Below are 6,419 nucleotides of genomic sequence, written 5' to 3'. Positions count from 1 at the left end.
AATGAGCAGCAGTCAACCACTGGGGTCTGGAGAGACCAAGACAATTCCACAAGGACTAAGCTCCAGCTGTTACATACAAGCTCAGGAAGATTGCAGAACAGCAGCAAACTGATGTTTTTTTTTTAATTCATTCTTGGGATTTGGGTATCACTGGCTAGGCCAGCATTTATTGACCGTCCCTATTGTCCCTGGAGAAGATGACGGTGAGCCACTGTCTTGAATTTGCAGTCTTTGGAGTGAGGGACACCCATGTTAGGAAAGTATCGACAAGAAAAGCTGCCTTTAATGAGAGAAAGAATTTGATCCAGTAATGACAAAGGAAAGGCAATGTAGCTCTAAGCCAGGATGATGTGTGTGACTTGGAGGATAAATTGTAGGTGGTGGTGTCCCCACACATCTGCTGCCTTGGTCCTTCTAGATAGTTAACTGAGAACACAAAACCGCAAGTCTACCAAGTCTTAATCCGCAGTGCACTCCTCTACCTCCAACTGGACAACAAATGCCAGGCAGGAGAAAAGGCTAAACAGTTTCCACTTTTGTTTCTTGAAGTCTAGGAAATGGCCATGATTTCATTGCTACACTTTAAAATTGATGACAGAATTGTTACTTTGCTATGTAAAAATGTAAGTTCTGCAAAAGATTGAAAACTGTTTTTAAAATTAACATATTTTCCCAATCAACCTGTTCAGAGATGTTATACCTCCAGAGCAGGTGGAACTTAAACCCGGGCCTCCCTGTCCAGGGTAGGGACAATACAACTGCACCACAAGAGGGCCCAACACATGGTTAGATGCCACTAGGTAGATGGCAATGCCTTAACCATTTGTGTGTTGTGAGGCCACAAGGACCCCTTCCATCCTTATCAAGGGGAGTGCTAACCTTATTTCCTTTCACACAACATAGATCAAAGAAAGTGTATCAATTAAGTTGTGGCTTTTATGAAACTCCAAGAAACATTGTTGACAGAACAACTTCAAGAAGATTGCACAGAATGTTTGATCCAAGTGTAGATTGTAGTAATATAGTTTTTACGAGTCGGACTCATTGGAGCTAATTTAACTTCTCAAAACAGCCTTTATAGATTAGAAATTGTAAACAGTCGTAAATTAGTATAAATTAGTAATGGCCTCATCATTAGAGGAGGTTTGCCATGGTGGGCGGGGGCTGTCTAGCCCACCTATTTCAGACACCCTAACGTATCACAATGCACCAGAAACGTACACACAGTTATGACTCTGACTATTGTCATTTTATGCATCAAGTGGACAAGTGTTTGAATTATATAATTCTACTAGAGACTACTACTAGCTGCCCTTAAAAGAAACCTGAACATTTTGCAGATTATAAACCTGAGAGGGGTTTAAATGCTCAGTCCCTGGCTGTATTCAAGAATTAAATTGATTTTTTTTTCACTTAGTGAATCAAGGCATTGGAGAATAGGGCAGCAATGTGGAGAAAAGGTAAGAGATCAGCAATGATCCGATTGAATAGAGTCACATGGACTTCTCCTGCTTCTGTTTCTTAAGTTTTCATATTCTGAGCTTGCGCTCTCACAATGTATGCAGTGGATGTCCTACCAATCTACAATACTCATTTTAAAGTCTGGTTTTATGGTCAATTGAAAAGTCCAAAATGATGGGTGCAGTTCTTGGTGTAATATCCCTTTCCACAGTATCTTGACTTACCTTGAACATTGCCATTGGAGATCTGTCAAGTCCACAATGTATAAATTTGTTGTAGCGTGACAAAGAACCTTCGAGAACCCCTCAGACTACTACTGGCATGATAAGGTGCCATAAGTATATAAAGGTAAAATCGCCATTGTGCCAGAAAACCATTGAGCTGCTCTTTCATTAGACAGAGACGACTGGTGGTGGTTTGACCTGAGGGTCACCACACTTCAGGCGAGGGGAGAGGTTGAGAATCCTTCACGGGAACCTCAGCTGGTATGGGAATTAAAACCGCCCTGTTAGCATCACTCTGCATCACAGATAGCCATTCAGTCCTTTGGGCTAGTATAAATGTTGAAAGAATAGACGGAGTATATTCTAAGCATATCACATAATTTATGATCAACAACAACATAGCACAACAGCTGTGTATTACAGTCAACATGTAATGATATCACAAGATACTACAGTCAATATGATTTGTCCAAGAAATTAAACTACAAACTACAGCACACAGAGCTGAAGTCATAAGGTTTGAGTAAGAAGTTAATAAAGTTAGGACATTACAGTTGAAAAAGCCAGTCAGTTTGTGGTTTACACATGATAGTACCCCTCACCCCCACAGCAATGAAATGGCCCAGAGGAATATAATTCCAGGTTTTTATTTCACTTACAGGTGTATGCAGTTACTCACTAATCCGCAGTATGATCAGAATATAAATTCCAGCCAGGAACATTACCGAGACTGATTATCCAATGTGATGCAGGTCTGATTTAATCTCTGAATCAGTTCACTGCATACACACAATACAAGCCCCTATTAAAGGCTCCAAGTGCTAAGCACTAAGTAATCAGAGTCTAGGGCAGAGGTTTCAGCAACATCATTACACGAGGGTAAGAAATGAGGGTCACAACATTTAGAAACCAACGTCGCATGCACTCTGCCCCCAAATGGAGATCCAACTAACAAGCCATTTCTTGTTTTTTTCCTTCACTTTCAACAAAGTGCTTTGTGCAAGACTGACAAAAAAATGTTGCCTGCTGAGTTCTGATACTACTGAAACAAACTCAAAAGGCTCACATGTCATTGCTGGAATTTCACTGCCAGGAATAAGCATTCTCGCCTCTGTTGTCACCTTTTAACACAATGTAGGATTGCAAAGGTAGGATTTGCTACTTAACTACAGCACAAATCAATATACAGGCATGTACGACAACATACATGCTTAATGGAAAATACCATCTCATATAAATCTCAATATCCACGTGGCTGTTCAATCACCATCTACTTCTGCACAGAGGTTGATACAAGGTCTAGTTACCTCACCGAATGCACACCTTCAATGTGGTCTTTCTTAAACAATGCACAATAAACCTCTATTGGTTACAAGGAGATAACGCCATGAATAAGGACCAGTTCAAATGAGAGAGACAACACAAAGCCTATGCTGATGTAGGCACAGATTTTCGTAGAAATTAACAATGTCCAATACTGGAGGAAACACTGGCCACCTTCATTAAATCGGGCTGATAGATAGAGCCTTTCACGACCAGAACAAACTGGGCTATTCACAGTATTACACACCTGAAGCAAGGATTAAATTGTAGTGTAAAATAACCCATTTTGTTCTAAACAGGTGAATATGATTCAACAATACAGCTGCGCTTACATCAAAAGCATAACTGCATTATATTTAGTCATATTGTTAAATTTAAATCAAGGGTTATCATTAGTATATTTTACGAAGATATTTTGCTCAGCTAAGATAAATCTGAAGGGAAAAAGTCTGTACCCATTTACAGAGTCTCTTTAGACCCCTGTATTTAACCATTTTATTTAACACAAGAATTAAAATTGCATTGACAATCCCTTGCCAAGTGTTCACTTTTTACCCTGCTTTTTCTTCTCTATTTCCAGAACTTGGCAATGCTTGATGGATTATGGCCCCATGGTCATTTGTTGCAATATCAAGTGTGAGCCACAGTATTCAGTGTAAAGAGAATATTCACCACTTGAGGTATCACACCCAATCTTAATGTTAGCCTTCACCAAAATTCACCTAAAATTACTTGCAGTAGGGGTAGCATGACAATAGCCAGGAGTAGGAACCATGGAAGATTTTTACTTTATCCAACTCAGAGCTCTCAGGACACATATAGTGTTCTCAGCACAGACTGGGAATTGAAATAAACTTGAACCCCTGTGTGTATGTAATGTACCACCCACTATAGCCTCAGCAAGCATCTGCAGTGCATTTTAGCAACGATATCTGAAGGAATTTAAATAAAGTGGTTTTGAATTATTTTTAATAATGAAAGTTGCAAAAAAAGCAACTAATATTGCTAGGCTGTGGCAGGGATAATTTGCACACAGGGACAGCTCGTGGATTAGACTGGGCTGCATCGCAGAGCTGCTTGCTTAGCACTCGGTCATTTAGCACCAATCGGCGTGCTTTCAACAAAATATAACTTGCTCTGCCATGCCTTTGGCTCTGGTTGAAACATGGAAGTTCTATCAGGACTGTCATACTAATAAGGAAATATTCCATGAAACTGTTTGAGGTGTAAAACTTAAACTCAGTTTTCAAGGTTCCATAAGGTTCTATCTGCAGAAGAAGTGAGGGAAGTATGAACTGACTGAAATTTCATTGCATTTCTATCACTGCATTCAAAGGTCCTCCGCACTTGACAAAGATGCACAATTTTCCACTCTACAACATTTTACAAACTTAGGCGTTGGATTCAAGTCACTAAAGAACCTGTAGCTTCACAATAAGCATCTCTATAGCACCTTTAATATAGGAAGACATCACAAATTGCTTTAAAAACACAAGGAAAATGGAAGCCAAGGAACAAAAATCCAAGACTACTCCAAAGGTTTGATCAAAGACCTGGGTTTTAAAGAGGTCTTAAAAGGGATAGTCATCAAGGCCCATCTCCATGGCAGGAGCAATTCACTGCATCTTTTATGCATTTGGCAAGCAGTGAGACAGGTTTCCCACTCAGCATTGGCAAGATACGAATTAAGGGGAAATGATAGCTTGTTAAGATGTCTTATTAATGCTGCAACTCACCTCATTAATGTTCAGCAGCCTATCTTGCCAAAAATGCCCAACAAGCTAAACTTGGAGAATTTTTGATACGGGAGTCAGAGAAGGTGCCTGATGACTTCAGCTCACTGCAGGAGCCTCCATATTACTCAGCAACAGCCACATGCACCCCTCATTCACAAACAGTGCCAACTAACACATCTGTCAAAGCCTACACAATCAACATGGCAGCAATCTAATCCACTTGCAGGCCACCAGAGAAGCTCAGATTTGCATCGCAGCACCAACTAAAATTGCTAAGCTGTGGCAGGGATAATTTGCACACAGGGACAGCTCATGAATTGGACTGGGCTGCATCTTAGGGCTGCTTGCTTGCTTAGCACTCAGTCACTTAGCACCCATCGGCGTGCTTGCAGCAAACCACAGCTTGCTCTACCATGCCTTTGGCTCTGGTTGAAGCATGAAAGTACTATCAGGACTATCATATTAAGTGCTCTTAAGCACAGATACATGCATTGGCTGTTTATCGGTAGGGATTTGTCTGGAGCGGGGACATCTCATTGTACAGGCACCAATATATCTAACAAACGCCTGCGCAGCATGTGCTGGCTGCACCTTTACTCAACCAAATGGCCATGTTGGAAACTGATAGTTCTCAGTCTGGTCAAGAGGAGGTTTGTCTGCCGTTGTCTGCTAGAGGCGAAGTCCACAGAGTCTAAAGGCTTGTCCATGGTCAGTTGTCAGCTTGGGACACTCACAGTCAGGGGATCTGTCTAACTGCAGTCCAGGGAGTGGCAACAGCAGGGCCAATCAAGGTTGGGGTGAAGAAAGTAGATTGTTTGTAAAGGTGGAAACAAGGACACTGACTAGGGGTAGGGGATGGAAGATCGAGGTGTATGGTTTGTATGTAGGAATACATTGGAGGGCTTGATGGGCTCAAGGCAGTGACCACCACCCTGGCCTCCACAGGGACAGCATAGAGTGCAGGGTAGACATAATAAGGTGTAATGTTAGGGTTCAGAGAGGCAGGGAGGAAAGTTGGAAGCAAAGTTTAATGTGGTGGGTCTCCACATGGGGAGGGAGGTGGGGGTGATGTGTGGAAATGGCATGTCAGTAACAGAGAGGCCCTAAGGAGTATCTGGCAGCCAGGCACAACTCAGTATTGACTGTGTCTACCGTGGGCTTCATTCTTCGTCATTACTTGCCATTCTTTAGAATGGCACACTGCAACACACATGTGAATCTATCGGGGGAATAACACAATGTAGAGCTGGAGGAACACAGCAGGCCAGGGAGCATCAGAGGAGCAGGAAAGCTGGCGTTTCGGGTCGGGACCCTTCTTCAGAAATGGTGGAGGTGGGGCTGGGAAAGGGAGCTCTGAAATAAATAGAGGGAGAAGGGGTGGGGCTGGGGAAGGTAGGTGGAATGGCGATAGGTGAGTGCAGATAGGCAGTGGTACGGATTGGTCAGTGAGGTGGGAGGAGCAGATAGGTGGTAGAGAAGATGGACAGGTCAAGGAGGCGGGGATGAGAGGGAAGGTTGGTCATGGGATGAGGCTGGGTGTGGGGAGATTTTGAAACTGGTAAAGTCCACATTGAGACCATTGGGTTGTAGGCTTCAAAGGCTGAATATGAGGTGCTGCTCCTCCAGTTTGCGGGTGGCGTCATTGTGACTCTGGAGGAGGCCCAGGATGGACATG

General features: G+C 42.6%; 1 non-coding gene across 1 annotated transcript; it reads right to left on the bottom strand.

The window, feature by feature from the left end:
• Positions 1–774: 774 nt before the first annotated feature.
• Positions 775–901, bottom strand: LOC125483606. The gene has a single exon (XR_007262552.1). It is a non-coding gene; the product is annotated as a U6atac minor spliceosomal RNA (small nuclear RNA).
• Positions 902–6,419: the final 5,518 nt, after the last annotated feature.

This window comes from Rhincodon typus, chromosome 7 (assembly GCF_021869965.1).
Source record: "Rhincodon typus isolate 14 chromosome 7, sRhiTyp1.1, whole genome shotgun sequence".
NCBI classification, from domain to species: domain Eukaryota; kingdom Metazoa; phylum Chordata; class Chondrichthyes; order Orectolobiformes; family Rhincodontidae; genus Rhincodon; species Rhincodon typus.
This window is presented reverse-complemented; position numbering and strand designations above follow the sequence as displayed.